The 17,949-nt window shown below is 47.6% G+C and overlaps 1 long non-coding RNA gene across 1 annotated transcript; it reads right to left on the bottom strand.

The window, feature by feature from the left end:
* Positions 1 to 6,917: 6,917 nt before the first annotated feature.
* On the bottom strand, positions 6,918 to 16,444 carry LOC127491619 (uncharacterized). Its single transcript, XR_007920414.2, has 2 exons — positions 16,231 to 16,444; positions 6,918 to 9,861 (listed from the first exon to the last, which is right to left on the bottom strand). It is a non-coding gene; the product is annotated as an uncharacterized lncRNA (long non-coding RNA).
* Between the last annotated feature and the right edge of the window lie 1,505 nt (positions 16,445 to 17,949).

Raw genomic sequence — 17,949 nt, 5'->3', positions numbered from 1 at the left:
CCCACAATACAGCATGGGCAGGGCAGCACTTGGTTCTGAAAATAAGGTAAAAGATTCTTGGTAGGTCTTCTTGCTACTTCTCCAGCTTGGAGACAGGGCCCAGGTTAACGTGATTGGAATTCAGCCTCCTATACTCCATTGCTGTCTTGCCCAGTGATTGTGTTACAGATTGGAAGTATGGACTTTTCTAATCCTGATTCTGTTTTTTATTTTAAATTATTATTTAAAAGATGAGAGAGAGAGAGAGAGAGAGAGAGAATGAATTTCTGGTTCACATCCCAAATGCCAGCCACAGCCAGGGTTGGAGCCAAGCTGAAACTAGGAAGCTGGGACTCCATCCGGGTCTTCCAGGTAGTATGAAGGAGACAGATAGTTGACACATCACCAACTGCTTCCCAGGGTGCGCACTAGCAGGAAGCTGGATCAGAAGCAGAGTGGGGACTCGAACCCAGGTACTCTGACAGGTTGTGGGCATACCAAGTGGCTCTTAACCACTGTGCTACAATGCCTTCCCCAAGGAGATTTTATTTCACTTTACCTTTTCTAGGTAAAATTACAAACTAGTTTTTATTTTTTCCCTAATATTAATTTTGTTGTGACTTAAACATTAGTCTGTGAACCACATATGCCACTCCCTCTATGAGAGAAATTTTCTTCCCACTACCTTCAAGGATGCCCAAGGAGCTTGCTTTTGTCAGAATCCATTTTCCCTGAGATACTGGCTTGAGTTTAAGTGGGAAGAATCAGGAAACTCCTCTTTCTGCCTCAGCTTGGGTTCTCAAGGTCTGCACACTCCTGGCTGGATTAGCACAATTACCAGAACCACAGGAAATCTGCACGTATCCTTCATCTTAATGTCTTAAAGATTGCATTCTCGGCCAGCACCGTGGCTCACTAGGCTAATCCTCCACTTGTGGCACCAGCACCCCGGGTTCTAGTCCTGGTCAGGGCACCAGATTCTGTCCCTGTTGCTCCTCTTCCAGGCCAGCTCTCTGCTGTAGCCTGGGAGTGCAGTGGAGGATGGCCCAGGTCCTAGGGCCCTGCACCCACATGGGAGACCAGGAGAAGCACCTGGCTCCTGGCTTTGGATCAGTGCGGTGCGCCGGCCGCAGCGCGCCACTGCAGAGGCCATTGGAGGGTGAACCAATGGCAAAGGAAGACCTTTCTCTCTGTCTCTCTCTCTCTCTCACTGTCTAACTCTGCCTGTCCAAAAGAAAAAAAAAAAAAAGAAAAGAAATTGCATTCTCAGATATTTTCCTTGTGCTTCTCTCACTTGATTGATGTATTAAACTATAGGAGGGAGCTTCAGAAAGTTCTTGAAATAAAACTGAATTAGAAGACTATATGCAGAGCAGGTGTTTAGAATAGTGATTAATATACAACTTGGGACACCCATTTCTCATATCTGAATGCCTGGGTTTGCATTCCAGCTCTGTGCCTAGTTCCAGCTCCCTGTTAATGTGCACCCTGGGAGGCAACTACCTGAGTCCCTCACACCACCTGGAAGACCCGGATGGAGTTCCAGATTCCTAGTTTCAGCTTGGCTCCAGCCCTGATTGTGGCTGGCATTTGGGGTGTGAACCAGTGTGTGAAAGCTTCTCTCTCTCTCTCGCTCTTGCTCTCTCTGTGTCAAATACATATTTTTATTGTAATTTTTAAAAATTTTTAATTAGTTTTTAACAGATTCAGTGTGCTTTGTTGATACAATTCTAAGAATATAATGATAATCCCTTCATAAACAAATACATTTTTAAATTTTATTTGTAAGTCAGAGTTACAGGATGTCAGAGGAGACAGAGAGTGAGAGAGTTCTTCCATCTGCTGATTCACTCTCCAAATGGCCACAGTGGTCTGGCCTGGGAGGGCCTGGCCGAAGCCATGAGCCAGAAGCTTCATTCAGGTCTCCCACATGGGTGCAGGGGCCCAAGCACTTGGACCATCTTCTGCTGCTTTCCCAGGCATGTTAGTGGGGAGCTGGATTGGAAGTGGAGGGGCTCAAATGCAAACTGTGCCCATATGGGATGCCAACTCAGCAGACGCTGGCACAACCTGCTGAGCCACAGCACCAGCCCCAAAAGTACATACATTTTAAAATAAAAGTAAAGCTGCTTTTCCATGAACTGTTGGATGTCCCCTTGCAGCATCCATCACGTGTGCTTCTGCAGGACTTTATCTGATACTTGGACCATGAACGTGACAAGGAAGTCATCTTTGAGATTTCTTTTTTTTTTTTTTTTTTTTTTTTTTTTTTTTTTTTTTTTGACAGGCAGAGTGGACAGTGAGAGAGAGACAGAGAGAAAGGTCTTCCTTTTGCCGTTGGTTCACTCTCCAATGGCCGCCGCTGCAGCCGGCGCACCGCGCTGATCCTGGCAGGAGCCAGGAGCCAGGTGCTTTTCCTGGTCTCCCATGGGGTGCAGGGCCCAAGCACCTGGGCCATCCTCCACTGCACTCCCTGGCCATAGCAGAGAGCTGGCCTGGAAGAGGGGCAACCGGGACAGAATCCGGCGCCCCAACCGGGACTAGAACCCGGTGTGCCGGCGCCGCAAGGTGGAGGATTAGCCTATTGAGCCACGGCGCCGGCCCATCTTTGAGATTTCTAAGACAAACGTGGTAGATGTGTATACCCATGACCCTGACCTCATACACACTCCTGAGGAATCGTTGCTGAAGTCCCCGTTAATAATTGAAAGAGACAGAATGATATCCCTCACAGCTTTCCCCTTGGGGATTTTACACCCAAGTTTTCACTTCCTTGAAAGCTTAATTAGTTACTTTCTAAGTAGCTAAAGCTGTTTTAATGAACAGTTGGATCTTGATAGACTCTTGTTTTGATTAACCTCGTGACCAGCTATGCTGTGAACAAGACTTGCTTGAACCCCATCGTCCTCAGGTCATGATACTAAGAGGGTGGAAACCTGATCCAAAGATGGTGATTAGCTGAGGGACCTCGCAGGAGGTCCTGGGGTCACTACCGCAGGATGTAATTTTCGTGAGAGGGGTGATTATGAATGCTGAGATGCCCAGCCTCTCCTGCTCTGCCTCCCGGCTCTCCACATGGCCAACGGCCATGTGTACCAGATGCCCCGCCAATGGGGCTGCCCAGTCTTGGACTTGAACATCCAAAATTGTGAGCTATATTACCCTTTTCTCTGGATGCAGATAGTTTCCCCAGATATTTGTATTTCATTGTAGGAACAGAAAGCTAACTAGTACACAGCCCCCCGTTCAGAGCAGCACCTGCAGGAAACACACGTTTTCCTAATGATGGAGAAGGGCTATCTAAGAACAGGTGCAGGCTGTGGAGCTGGGAGATGTGCGCATTGGGTTTATTCTTTTCTGTGTAACATGGTGTTTTTGAAATAGTTTAAGACCCACATGAAGGCCAGCGCCGCAGCTCACTAGGCTAATCCTTTGCCTGCGGCACCGGCACCCTGGGTTCTAGTCCTGGTCGGGGCGCCGGATTCTGTCCCGGTTGCTCCTCTTCCAGTCCAGCTCTCTGCTGTGGCCCTGGAGTGCAGTGGAGGATGGCCCAGGTCCTTGGGCCCTGCACCTGCATGGGAGACCAGGAGGAAACACCTGGCTCCTGGCTTCAGATCGGTGCAGTGCACCAGCCGTAGCAACCATCTGGGGGGTAAGCAACGGAAAAAGAAGACCTTTCTCTTTCTTTCTCTCTCACTGTCTAACTCTGCCTGTCAAAAAAAAAAGACCAAAAGACCACCATGAAGTTGCAAATACAGTTCCCACAGTTCCCAGTACCCTGCCCCCAGCATCCACCATGATAATACATAACCACAGCACACTGAGAACACCCGCCTCAATGGGCAAACACTTACTAAGCACACATACACTATGCCAAGAGCTGTTCAAAGAGATTTAAAACATTTGTTCCTTTAATCCTCACAGCCAACCTTTGGGACAGGCATAATAGTTCCTATCTGACAGCAGGGGAAACCAAGAAACTGGATACATTGCCCTTAGGCAGACCATTTGGCTTTAAAGCACTGGACTACCCTGGATTTTTTGTATTGTACTATCCCCTGTTTATTTATAAAATTATAATGAATTGTGGTATTTCTGAAGACATTTTTAAAACCGAGCAAGTAAATACTACATGCAGGACCCAGTGGTCATTGGATGGTTCCTCCCTAGGTCCATACCTCATAGTCACTGAGTGATTATGGAAGGTTGATCTTTATGCACGGGAAGCTACATGTAGAGATGAAGAGCGAAGTCGGTGATGGTACACACCACTCGCCACGCAAGTGCACCTGCCTGGAGTCTTGCCCAGGAGTAAGCCAGTCATGGCTGGGCCTGGAGATGCCAGAGACAACAGCTCTGCGATTTCAACTCTGAAGGAAGAGCAAAGGGACAGGAAAGATTTACTTTGCTGATGACACAAAAGTTAAGCTATATAGGGAGAGATTAACAAACTAAAAGAAAAAAAAACTCTCGAAAGCATTCAAACTAATAGGATGAACGTGGATTTTACACTCCTATGGTTAGGTCTAACAGTAAGAATGGATTCCAACGATTTATTGCAAGCCTACTATGGGCCAAGTGCTAACAGTCCCTTCAGGACTCACAGGTTTCATAAAGCAGTGGCCCTGCACCGAAGAGGAAGCTAGAGATGGAGCTGCTCTGCTCACAGGGACAAAATCCAAGCGACACTGGCATCCTCTCCCAGGTTACTCACCTCAGTGCAAAAATGAGCTGACAATAATGGGGTAAAGTAGTTAAGGGGAAGTTAGCTGCCATGCTGATTAAGAGATATGACGTAATATTTCTTTGATGAAAGTGAGTTCTTGAAGAAGGAACCTCATCTCCTTCAAAAATTGATCCTGTGTACTGCTGTCCTATCTTTTTTAAAAAGCTCAGTGGGCACTTACCCAAATGCGCATCAGGGAAATAGAAGCAATCAGACTTTTCAGGGATCATGAGACACTGGGTCTAAATCTGCACTCAGTTCTGGATGTCTGAAATGTTAACTGCAGCCCACCAGAGCAGGCGTTTCTGAAGGACAAATGACTAATAGAGCTTTGGTTCATTTCCATCTCACAGTGATCCCAGTAGGCTCTGAAATCAACTTGCTGCCATTCCTCTGCAGTTTTGGAGAGCAGAGTTAGCACAGACACACCGAGCAGAACCTCCACACCGGTTCCCTAACCTGTGCAGCATGGACTGCTATGGAAGCTCCACATAGTGGCTCCACAAGCCACTAGTGCTTCCTCTACCTCGAGGAGCAAACCATACCACATTTCTGCAGACACAGTAAAGATTAGTGTCAGCACAAAGAACTTGAAAGATACAGGCCTGGTGATTACCCACCACATCCCCCATACAACCAGTCTAATAGAGTTGGCCTGTGTAGAAGACAGATGGAGCTTGGAGAATGACAGTGAATTACCTTAAACTTAATCAGGTGGTGACTTCAATTGCAGCTGCTCTACCAGATGGAATTTGTTGTAGGAGCAAATCAACATATCCTCTGTCACCTGATATGCGTCTATTGATCTGGCAAACGCCCTTTTCTCTAAATCTATTAATGAAACCATCAAAAGCATGTTTTTTTTTGAGTTGGCAAGGCCAATGACAGAACTGAACTATTCTACTTCAAGGCTAGGGAAGCTTCATCTCTACACCATGCTCTAGTCCGCAGAGACTTGGCCAGTTTCCCGTTCACGGGACCTCCTTCTGGCCCTATACGTTGATGATCTTACACTGACTGGACATAGTGGTCACTATTTTAGGCACAGGGAGATAATGTTTGCATCAGTGGGAGAGAAATAAGCCCCACAAAACCATTTGTGGAATTCCATTCTCCGAGGCATTTTGCGATATCTCATTCAAGGTGAGGAATACGTTGTTGCACTGGGCTCACTTTCCAAGCGACTCAAAAACCTGGTGGTTTGGAGTGGGTTGCAGAACAAGAGGATTTGAAGGATATCCCAGGCTGCTCCGCCACTTGGACCATATAAGTCACATGTTTATGCATGAAGTGTCAGTGATTGATAGCAATGACGCATGGAGGCTTCCAAGGGCAACATGAATCATACATGAATCATAGAGCAGACCCTTAGGATTTGGGAGCAAAGTTATGTCATCCCCTCCAGATAACGACTCTCTTTTGGAGAAATAGCCATCTTTTCTGGCTTGGAGCCCTGGGACTAAGCTACTGACTGTGAACTTGGGGTTGTCTGACTTATCAAGCCATAAATGTCATCCTTCACGGATCCTTCACAGCTGCAGCCCATCACCTAGTGGAAGTGGTATATGTGAATCAGGCTTGGGAAGATCCTGAGGACTCAAGTGTATGAGAAGGTGGCCCAGATCCTCATGGCCCCTGCGTCTGCTACATTGCCTTCTCTCTTTCCACCTCATGGGGAAATTCCTTAAACTTATTTAACAGGCAGAGAAAAAGCCTTCAGGAATGGGTTAGCGATGACAATCCGCATGAAAGAGGGCGGCTGCAACTAGAACCCCACACTGGAATGGGCCAGAAGGCCAGTGAAGAAAGGAAATATTGCCACTGGGTAGCACTTTGGTCAGGGAATGTTGTTCATTTTGCCAAGAAGGAGAGATGGTACGGACCTAAACTGCTTCATGGGCTGTAGCTGATGTTTTGACTGGATAGTCGGAGACTTAGAAGGAATAAGATTGGGAAATAAATGGCAAGGTCTGGGTGGAAGGGCGTGAGGAAAGGCCTCCCCAGATGTAAGTGGAGTGAACATAGTGGTAACTAAAGCACAAATGCTCACCAAAGGTAGTCCTACCAGAGAACTTAATAATCAATCAAGTGGATAGGATGAGGATGACCCATTCTGTAGATGCTGGTTAGCATTTTGCCCAAGCCACTCCTGTCATTGGCCAATGGATGTGCACCATGTACCCTGTAGCTCAGGAACATGGGGTTCTTTTAAGTTTTATTTATTTTTTATTTGAAAGACTTAGAGATATCTTTTATCCATTGCTTCACCCCCAAAATGGCCACAATGGCCGGGGCTGGATTGGACCAAAGCCAGGAGCCAGACTCTTCTGGGTCTCCCACTTGGGTGCAGGGGCCCAGCCACTTGGGCCATCCATCACTGCTTTCCCAGGTACATTAGCAGGGAGCTGGATTGGAAATGGAGCAGCCAGGAATTGAACAGGTGCCCATATGGGATGTCAGTGCTGCAGGCAGCAGCTTAACCAGCTTTTCCACAGTGCTGGCCCCAGGAATATGGAATTCTAGCCACCAGTACTAATCTGCTCGCAACCACTGCTAGGTGGCCAATCTTCCAACAGCAAAGATCAACTCTGAGCCCTTAATATGGCACCATTCACTTTGTATAAGGACTAGGTGACAGATTACTACGTTGGACCACTTCCATTGGGGAAGAGAGAATATTCTGTTCTTAGCCACTTACTCTGGACAAAGTCTTGCCTTCCTTGCCTGCAATGTTTCTTCCAACTCTACCATCTGTGAACTTAACTGACTGCCTTACCTCCCTTCATTGTATTGCAAACAGACTTCCAAACAAGGAACTTGCTTAATAAAAATAAAGGACAACAATGGATCTATTATGTTCCTGGACTTCCTGAAACTCATCAGTTATGTTCCCTATCATCTTAAAAGGACTGGCTTGGCTGGATGATGGAATGTCCTTTGGGAAACTCCTTAACAGCGCTTCATAGGTGGCAAAATATTGAAGGGGTGGGGCAATAGCCTCCAAGATGCAGCAGGTGCTCTAAATCAGCACCCAGCGGACAGGGCTCTTTCTCCCCTAGCCAGGAGCCACAGGTGCTGAAAATGGGAGTAGCACCACTCAATATCATACCTAGAAATCCAGTAGCAAAATTTTGTTTCCCTTCAGCTTTAGGTTCTGTGGGGCCAGTGGCTTTAACATGTGGTTTGAACTCATACAGAGGTTTAGACCCCAAAGTTCTAAATTAATGGCTCTAAGGGGATGGAAATGCCATGTAATTACGGTATTTAGGAGGTGAGCCCAGAGGAAAGTCTTTAGGTAATTGGAGCCATGCCCATGGAAGGTAATTCTCGCTGGAGTGTTGGCTATAAAGCCTGATTTGGGCCCCCCTGCGTCTTTCTCTCTTTCTGCTTCCTGGCTCACCACTTAACTCTCTATGTAACCCCCACTACTGCCATCATCAGACACTGAACCAAGGGGGCCACCCAGTCATGGACTTGAACCCTTTCTCGTTATTAGGTCAGCTGCCTCAAATATTTTGCTGTATAGATGACAAGCTAAGATAGCTCTTAAGGGAGAAACCCTTTACTAACTGTGAAACAATTATCCCATTGAACTGGAATTTTAGATTTCTATCTGGCTGTTTGGGGCTCATTGTGCTAGTGAATCAACAGATGAAAAAGGAGGGTGCTCCACGGGCTAGGATCCTCAATCCTGCCTAGCGGGGAAACGGGGCTGCTATCCCACAAGCGAGGAAAGGAGGATTATGCATGGAATACAGAAGACACTCTGGGACATCTCTTAGTGTTCCATGGACTGTGATGTAAACTGAGCTGCCCAACTGAGGCAGAGGTACTGATGGCCCCAAAACCTGCAACAGTAAACCTGAGTCCCCGGCTAGGCAAGGAACCGTGACCAGCTGAGGAACTTGTTAAAGGCAGCAGGAATGTGGGACGTGCAGTGAAGCGTGGTACTTAGAAATAACAGCTATGGCCCTGTGACTAGCTGCATGTAAGACAGCGGTGATGAATAGTCTGTATTTTGAAATGGAAGCTTATATATGTATTTGTTGAATTTTAAACATTTCTTTGCCTATCTCTTATTATACCTAAAATGTGTTCATTAGTGTTAGCTTCGTGGCTCAGAATTTCAGGCTGAGGTCATTAAAGGAGTGTGTGAATCTCTTAGGAGAAGAAAGAACGATTCTAGATGGAAGAGGACCCTGTGTGTTCGTTTAGAGAGTGCGAATGTGGCCGTTTATACACCACATAGCTGTATCATGTTAGGGAAGCATGACTTGTTCACATTATCTGGAGACTAAGTTTGGATTTGACAGGTGCATTTCAGTGACAAGTGTTCAGGAAGAGGAGTACAGCGACTTTGTAATATGTCCCCCTTTAGGCTGAACCACACTTCTGAGAGTTTCCTTTTCTGTCTGTCTCTGGTCAGAGCCATCCACAGAGAGGTTCCTGTGGGCAGAATGGAGGCGGCAGGTGTTCCTTAGTTCACACGTGTTCTCACGTAGCTGCCGGCTCAGCTCCTCGTGTAGGGCAGTGGTTGGTTCTGTGACTGCCCCTCCTTCTCCAAGATCCTTCTTCGACTGTAGCCGCTTCTGACCAGGTGTGTTTCATTTGTTAATGAGGGGCTCAGCTTCTGCAGGTTGTCCATACCACCAAGCCGAGGCAGTGAGCACAGACGGGCGTTTCACTCCTCCTCATGGGCTCCAGCTCGTCCTTGCTCTCTTGTGCTTTACACGCACAGAAACAGTACATGTATTTCGTGTAGCAGTGACTTGACTTCACCAATACGTCATGAGAATTGTCTTCATTTATAAATATTTAATAATAATAAATTATACATACAAATTGGTTGAAAAGATTTGACATTACCCTAGGAGCTCAGGTAGGGCTGCAGCCTGCAGTGCTGGCATCTCATGTGGACACTGGTTCGAGTCCTGGCTGCTCCACTTCCGATCTGGCTCTCTGCTGTGGCCTGGGAAAGCAGTGGAAGATGGCCCAAGTCCTTGGGCCCCTGCACCTGTGTGGGAGACCCAGAGGAAGCTCCTGGCTCCTGGTTTTGGACTGGCACAGCTCTGGCCATTGCAGCCATCTGGGTAATCAATCAGCAGCTGGAAGACTTCTCTCTCTCTCCTTCTGCCTCTGTCTCTCTGTAGCTCTGCCTTTCAAATAAATAAATAAATCTTTTAAGAGAAGTAAATGTATAATACAAATAGAGTAATATTAAATATTATATATAGCACACATATAATTTGGGTGCAAGAATTTGACAAACACACTTGCAAGTATGTAAGTACTTCAAGAAGTTCATGGAAAAATGGAATTACAGGAAGTGTATTTTGGTGCAAAAAAACTGAAACCTATGAACAGTTTTTCATAATAAACATCTGTTATAACCTTTACAAGATGTATTTGAAATGCAGAATAACAGAGAGAAAGGGAAATCTTCCATTGGCTTGTTCACTCCCTAGATGGCTGCAGCAACCAAGGATGGGCCAGGCTGAAACCAGGAGCCAGCACATCCATCCAGGTCTCCCAGATGGGTGGCAGGAACTCAAGTACTCAAGCCATCATCTGCTGCCTCCCAGGCACATCAGCAGGGAGTTGGATGGAAGTGGAGAAGCCAGGACTCGAACTGGCACTCTATTAGGGGCTGTGGGTATCCCAAAGAGTGACTTAACCCATTGTGCCACAACGCTCACTCCTCATGAACTTATTGAAGACCCTTCATATATATGGGTTTCCATTTCTGCATCTCTTGTTGAATCCTGATGGATACACATATCTAGCCCAGAGGGTTAGTGACTGTGACTACCAGGCACTAGAGCCAGGAGCCTTTAATGAGCTCTAATCATGGACACCTGCCAGTGTGAAGGCCCAGCTGTGTCTGAAAAAGTAGCCCTCACCCCTTCATAGTCTCATCTTGTAAACTAACGCTTTCCCCTGTTGCACCATCTCAGAGAGGGTTTTATACAACGACAGCGACAGAGCACGAAATGCTCAAGGAAATGAGACTTGGCTGTCAAGACCCTTGAACTTCGCCCCTGGCCCGAGACAGTCAGACACTAGCTGTGCTTCTCAAAGACCCAAAATTCCTGCCTTATCTCTGCACATCTGGGAAGGATGTGATTTTTCTGCTAATTCTCAGTGAACTGTGAACCTTCTCCAGCTGTTCCCCAAACAGCACAGTTTCCTGTCGTGGGAAATGACACCTACCCCTACTCTCACCCAGGGAAGCTGTGTGAGCCCCTTCCCAGGCGCCTTTGGTCATGCCATTGGAGGTTCTGTCGCTTTCTCTTTGTACTCGGCTGAGCTGACCTCTCCAGGAGGCCACTGACACCGTCCTCTGCTTTGCCCCACCCTGACAATGAGCTGCTGTTTGCGGCTCAGGTGCAGAGGTGGAGACGGCAGAGTCTGGCTTCTGAGGGAGAAGGAGCGATTCTTCCGTCCCTGCCCGCCGCTGAACCTGGGTGCTCACAGTTGTGGATGGTGGGGATCCTCTGCCCCTCCAGGTCATGGCTACAACTTGGTCCTCAAAACTTCTCCTTCCTGTAGAAAAGGGCCCCACTGAGCCGTGAGCAGAGGGACCTGGGTCTCAGTGACCCATGCTGCACGCTGCACCCAACTTCAAAGCAGCTTGAGAGACTAAAAGAGAGAGAGGCAGAGAGAGGAGACAAAGTGGGACCAGAGCCGCAAGCCCTGAACTCTTGATGCTGGTCCCTGTCATCCAAGAGCCAGTAGCTGACTTCTTAGAGATAAAAGCATGTTGTGTTTTTAAAGATTTATTTATTTGTTTGAAAGGCAGAGTTACAGAGAGAGGTAGAGCCAGAGAAGGAGAAGTGTCTTCCATCCGCTCATTCACTCCCCAAGTGGCTGCAGACTTCTTCCAGGTCTCCCACACAGGTGCAGGGGCCCAAGGACTTAGGCCATCTTCCACTGCTTTCCCAGGCCACAGCAGAGAGCTGGATCGGAAGTGGGGCAGCCGGGACTTGAATCCCTCCCCATATGGGATGCTGACTTTGCAGGCAGTGGCTTTACCTGCTATGCTGCAGCACCAGCCCCAAAGGCATATTTTAGAGTGTTCATTTCAGCATCTTTTAGAGTGTAAAAACTGGCAAACAATAAATGTTCAATAACAAATATTGAAAAACTATGAGAAATCCTACTTTGGCTATTTTTAGAAACTAACACAAAAGTGCCCGTAAAATGTTGAATCTTTTTAGGAAAAACAACAGAATAATGTAAGCCAATTTGTTTGCTTTTAAATTTAAATTACTGGGGCCAGTACTGTGGCATAGCAGGTCTTAAAGCCGCTGCCTGCAGTGCCGGGATCCCATATGGGCACCAGTTCCAGTCCCGGCTGCTCCACTTCCAACCCAGCTCTCTGCTATGGCCTAGGAAAGCAGTAGAAGATAGCCCAAGTCCTTGGGTCCCTGCACTCGGGTGGGAGACCTGGAAGAAGCTCCTGGCTCCTGGCTTCGGATTGGCACAGCTCTGGTCATTGCATCCATTTGGGGAGTGAATCAGTGGATAGAAGACCTCTCTTTCTCTCTCTGCCTCTTTCTCTCTCTGTAAAACTCTGACTTTCAAATAAATAAATAAATCTTTAAAAAAAATTTAAATTACTATGTGCAGATATTTTCAAAAGTATGGGTTGCTGGGGAGTAGACTGGAAGTTGAGAAGATTCTTTTTTGAAGATTTATTTATTTATTTGAGAGGCAGAGTTACAGAGAGGTGTTCCATCCACTGATTCACTCCCCAAATGACTGCAAAGGCTGGAGCGGAGCTGATCTGAAGCCAGGAGCCAGGAGCCAGGAGCTTTTTCCAGGTCTCCCACATGAGTACAGGGGCCCAAACACTTGGGCCATCTTCCGCTGCTTTCCCAGGCCATAAGCAGAAAACTGGATTGGAAGAGGAGCAGCCGGGACTAGAACCAGCGCCCATATGGGATTTCGGCACTGCAGGAGGCAGCTACAACGTCAGCTTCAGTAGAAATTTTTCTTCTTCCTATAGCATACACTTGTGATTGCTTTGGCTTACTTAGAACAATTATTTTTGTAATTAAAATGTGGGGATTACAGACATGTGATTGGCTGGCAATTAAGACTCAGGTTAAGATGCAAGTGTCCCATGCTGGAGTGCCTGGGCTCAAGTTCCAGCGCTAGCTCCTGACTTCAGCTTCCTGCTAATACAGACTCTGGGAGGCAGCAATGATGGTTGAAGTAATCAGGTCCCTGCCATCCACATGAGAGACCTGGGTTGGATTGCATTCCTTCACCCCTCTGGCCATTACAGATATCTGGGGAGTATACCAGCAGGTGGGAACTCTTTCTCACTGTGTGTGTCTTTCTCTACCCTTCAATTAAAACCAAATATAGTATATAGGTAGATATAAACAGTCATACTTTTTGATGGTTGGGAAATAATTGAAAAATGTTCATAACATTAGGTGACTTGTTCAAGATGGAGCACAGAATATATAAAGGCTAAAACTCCACAACATATTACCCAAAGACAAGGATACTGGAAGGAAGGAAATACTTTGACATGCAAATGCTGGTATTTTTCTGGGCATGAAGATTATAGGTAATATATCCTTCTGGATACTTTGGTTTTCTCAGAACTTCTGAATGTTGAATTCATTTTTTACATTAGAGAGGACAGGCAGCAGGACTTTTTATAGTCAGGCTTTATGTTAACCTCCGGTGGCACGCTAGGCCAGGGCAGCTGCGAAGGGCCCACAGTTCCTGTTTTTTTCTCCACCCAAACGGAAAGTCTCACGGAGGCTGCGGTCGCTGTCTTCTCGTGGGGAAACTTACACAACACGAGCTGGATGGGTTCTGTGCTGTGGACAGCTCTACAGGCCACCTGCTTCCTTGCTGGCAGTTCGGCCACCACACACGTCAGTAGCAGCAGCCAAAGTGCTTCTAGATTATTGATGAAGACTGGTTATTAATTAACCTCCCTCCCAGCCTGACTTTTTTTCTGACCCATTTTCTCACTCATATCTGTTGTCAGGCACCATTCCTTTCATTTCACCAACAATAAAAACGGAGTAGCAAGTATTTAACTCATTGCCAAAAAAAAAGAAAAACAATTCAATGCCAGGCCAGACCCTGGCATCCAACTCAATCATTCGTACTTATTCAAGTTCCTGGCGTGTGCCAGTTGTTGCCGACAATGAGAATGAAAAACCCACATGCATGACTCTTGTCCTTTGGATGCTCATAAAAGGCAGAATAGGGAAGGGGAAGGGGGCCAGGAAGGAGCAAGACACACATTTAAAATGCACAGGACTCAGCAGTCCCAATGCTAATGAACAAAGAAACCACCATGGCCAAGGCCGCGGCCACAGCCACAGAGATAGGGAGAAAATGTAAGAGAACATTCATATAGGAAAGCAAGGCCCAGGGCACCAGTTCTCAAAGTGTGGTCCCCAGATCAGCACTATTAGCATCTCCTGGGGCTTTAATTAGAGATGTCCATTCTTGAGGAAATACAAAGGGCTAACTGACGTGTGGAAAAAGTGCTCAGGATCACTAAACATCAGGGAAATGAAAAAAGGCACATTGGAGTATCACCAACCCCAGTTAGAGTGGCTGTTATCTAAAAGCTAAAAACTAACAAACGCTGGCAAGGATGTGGAGAAAAAGTACCCTAATACACTGTCGGTGGGAATGTAAATTGGTACAGTCATTATGGAGGAAAGTATGGAGATTTCTCAGAAATTTAAAAATAGGTCTACCGTATGACCCACTCCATCCCACTCCTGGGAACATAGCCAAAGGAAATGAAATAAGTCTATGAAAAAGTTACCTGTGCTCCCATGTTTATAGCAGCTCAATTTATAATAGCTAAGATAGAGAATCAACCTAAATGTCTATCAACTGATGACCAGATTTAAAAAACGTATGTATACAAATACACACACACACACACACACACACACCAGAAAAGGTGCCCAGGTCTGGTTGCAAATTGGGATTCAGGGCTGTTTATGATACGCTAGTTCCAAATGTAAATTAAATTCCTATTCAGGCAACAGTGGGAGAGAGCTCTCCGCTGTATTTCGGTCATTCCCAGGAGTGCCAAGCCAGAGGCAATGGCCCAACAGCAGCCAAATTTCATGAATCTAGAGAATTGTGTGACTCTGAACCTGCCCAGGTGTTAGGACGTGATTAGAGATTTCAGCCGGGTGCAGAGTCACACACAGGAAGCAATCATTGCTGGCGGGAGACAGTTAGAAGAAGGCCGTATCAGACAGACAACATTGAAGGTACAGCTTGACTATTGAACAGGGTTTTAGCAGCAGGGAAAAGAGTGCGGGCAAAGGTCAGAGATCATAGGGCATCCTGGGAGTCAGAGATGGCTGGGAAGCCAGACCGAGGTGGGTGACCGGGCACTCCTGCGCCCAGCAGCTGGAGAGCAGTCTTGTCATGGAAAGGAGAGACCCCTGAAGACTCTGGCTCAGAGCAGTGGGGGTCATGAAACTGACAACGAGAAAGAGCGCATTGTATGAGTGGCAAGAAGGGACTGAAGAAGCAGCTGGGAAGGTGGGATTCTCCAGCATTTCTCATTATTTATTTGTGCTTTTGTTTCCACCTTGAGGGTGTTAGATTCACCGCTTCCTTTGCAATTATGAAATGTGGCCCTGAGAGCGGTGACAAGGACAGGGACACTGTGGCCATGCAGACCCAGTGGACAGGAAGGGCGGGGAGCAAGCCCTGCGTGAAGGATCAGCGTGGGCGGATAGAAGGGTCGCCTGTCCTGTATGATTGGAAGAAGAGGATAAAAATGCACGAGACACGAATATGTGAAGTGGAAGGGAACTGAGGTCGTCTGTGGCAGAGGCCACTGTGTTCACGGTGGCGAGTACAGCAGTGGTCGCCTGAGAAGGCCTTGTCAGGGCTGGGGGAGCTCCACAAAGGCTGGGAACAAGCGGCAGCAAGCAGCCTGTGCCTGACTCCTCATTTTAGCCTCCTCACACCCGGGAGTAAATACCGTTATCATCAGACCCATGTGACAGGGGTGGGGGGGGTCACGGAACAGAGAGGTTACAGTCACTTAGGCAGGAAGTGGCTAAGCTGGGGTTTGGGTTTTGAGCGCAGGCTATCACTAGCCATGCTAGGATTTAGAGAAGAAATAGCCCAGGAATGGCTGAAAGATTGGTTGGAAAGCAGTACTAAAAGCTCAGCTGAGTTTAAAACCATGTCATTAGGGGCTGCCGTTGTGGCTCAGCCTGTTAAGCTGCCACCAGTGACACTGGCATCCCAAATAAGCGCCAGTTCAAGTCCTGGCTGCTCCACTTCCAGACCAGCTCTCTGCTAATGTGCCTGGGAAAGCAGCAGCAGATGGCCCAAATGCTTGGTTCCAGCCCCCAACATGGTGGAGCTCCTGGCTTCCGGCTTCAGTCTGGCTCGGTTCTGGTCACTGCAGCCATCGGGTGACAGGTGGTGAACCAGCAAATGGAAGACTTGTCTGTCCCTCTCTCTGCGTGGGTCTCTCTGCCTTTCTCTTTAAAGATACTTACCTTCCGTGGCGTCGGAGACATTTTCGGAAAGAGCGAGCGGGCCCACGCTCACCACGCTGTCCCCCGACTTGAGCTCCAGCACGGCACCACGTGAGAAAGGCGCAGCTGGAAGGCTCCCGCGGAGGAGGCCTGCGGTGGGCCGAGGGTGCCCTGCCGCGCCTGAGGCCGGTCCCAAACGGCAGGAAGAAGGCGGCTTCCCAGCCCCCAGGCTCTGCCTCCTCTGACTGTGGGATTGGAAGTTCTTCAAGTGTTTGGGGGAAGAGCAGCTGCCAGCAAAGCAGAATTAAAGGATCTAAAAATAGCCAAAGAAAACACAAAGCCAGAACGTGCAAATCAGATTATTTGGGAAGCCAAGCCAAAGTTAGAGAAACTACAAGACGTGTAGGGAAGCAAGAAAGCCGAACCTCAACCTCATGCCGTGGCAGTAATCGCACCCCTAGCCACTGATGGTCCGCGGTCCCTCAAGCTCTCCTGCTTCCTCTTCGTGGTCAAAACCATCTCAGGTCACCTTCCCCAGACATCAAGACACTCAGATCTGCTCAGCACACCGCCTTGTCTAACAGTCGGCTCGCATCAAGGACAGAAAGATGAGCCCTTCCACTTCCACTAGCGGTGGGATGGGACTGAGATGCCAGGTAGATAGACAGCAGAATCTTTTTGAAAAAGATTTTTTTTTTGAGAGGCAGAAAGAGCGCCCATCCACTGGTTCAAAACAAGCAGGGCCAGGCTAGGCATACGATATTTTGAGGTAGCCAGAGGAATCCCCGTGACGTTGGTTCTGTTAAGATGCATTTGGCCACCAAATTACCAGAAACCCCTCCTAAAACATGACTTCACCCAGAGGACGTTTGAAAAATGTAGTTTGGGGAACATAGTTCGAGGGTCAACTCAGCAGCTCAACATCATCAGGGCATCAATCAGGGCAAGCAGGGTGTGGGAGGATCAGCCCAGGACATCACAGAGTTAGGTAGAGACGCTCCCTCTCTGCTCACCGCAGGCGAAGGTAACCTGCTCCCCCCAGGGTCTGTATTTGTTTTCCCAGGAGCCTACACTCCTTAGCCTACCATCCCTTACCCCATCTCCCGAGTGTTTCACTGTCCTCTGCTTCCACCACCACAGCTCGCTCTCCCACCCTACGGCCCTCCTGCCTCCTCCTTGCAAGGACCCCTGTGGCTACCCTGGGCCCCTCGGATACTCTCCCCATCTCAAGGTCCTTCACCTGATCACATTGCATTGGCCACGGCAGGTGGCATATTCACAGGTTCTGAGTATTAGGATGTGGACAACTCAGGGGGCCACAATTTAGCCCAGAGCAGGTCCTCTGCTATGTCCTCTGTGCCCTCGCTGACTCTAAGGAAACAAGTCAGCCCACTCCCCCAGATTTCTGCCTGATAATTCTGCAAGTTTCCAGATGTCTTCTTCAGAGATCCCTCTGAATCTTCACGGCATTTACTCTTTCCCTTTTCATTTTAGTTACCATGGTACCACAGAGATGCCTCTTGACAGCGGGAATTAGGGCTCCTACAGAGGAACAAAAGACTGGAAGAGAGAGGTAGATGGATGGATGGATATCCAGATTAAGATGCCTTTTGACTTACGATGGAGTTATGCCCTGATAAACTCATCATAAATTAGAACTATCCTAAGTCAAAAATATGTTTATCACACATACCCTACAGAAGCACCCTAGCTTAGCCACACAGAATACTACCAAGTACC

The sequence above is a fragment of the Oryctolagus cuniculus genome, chromosome 3 (assembly GCF_964237555.1).
Source record: "Oryctolagus cuniculus chromosome 3, mOryCun1.1, whole genome shotgun sequence".
In the NCBI taxonomy this organism is placed as follows: Eukaryota; Metazoa; Chordata; class Mammalia; order Lagomorpha; family Leporidae; genus Oryctolagus; species Oryctolagus cuniculus.
This window is presented reverse-complemented; position numbering and strand designations above follow the sequence as displayed.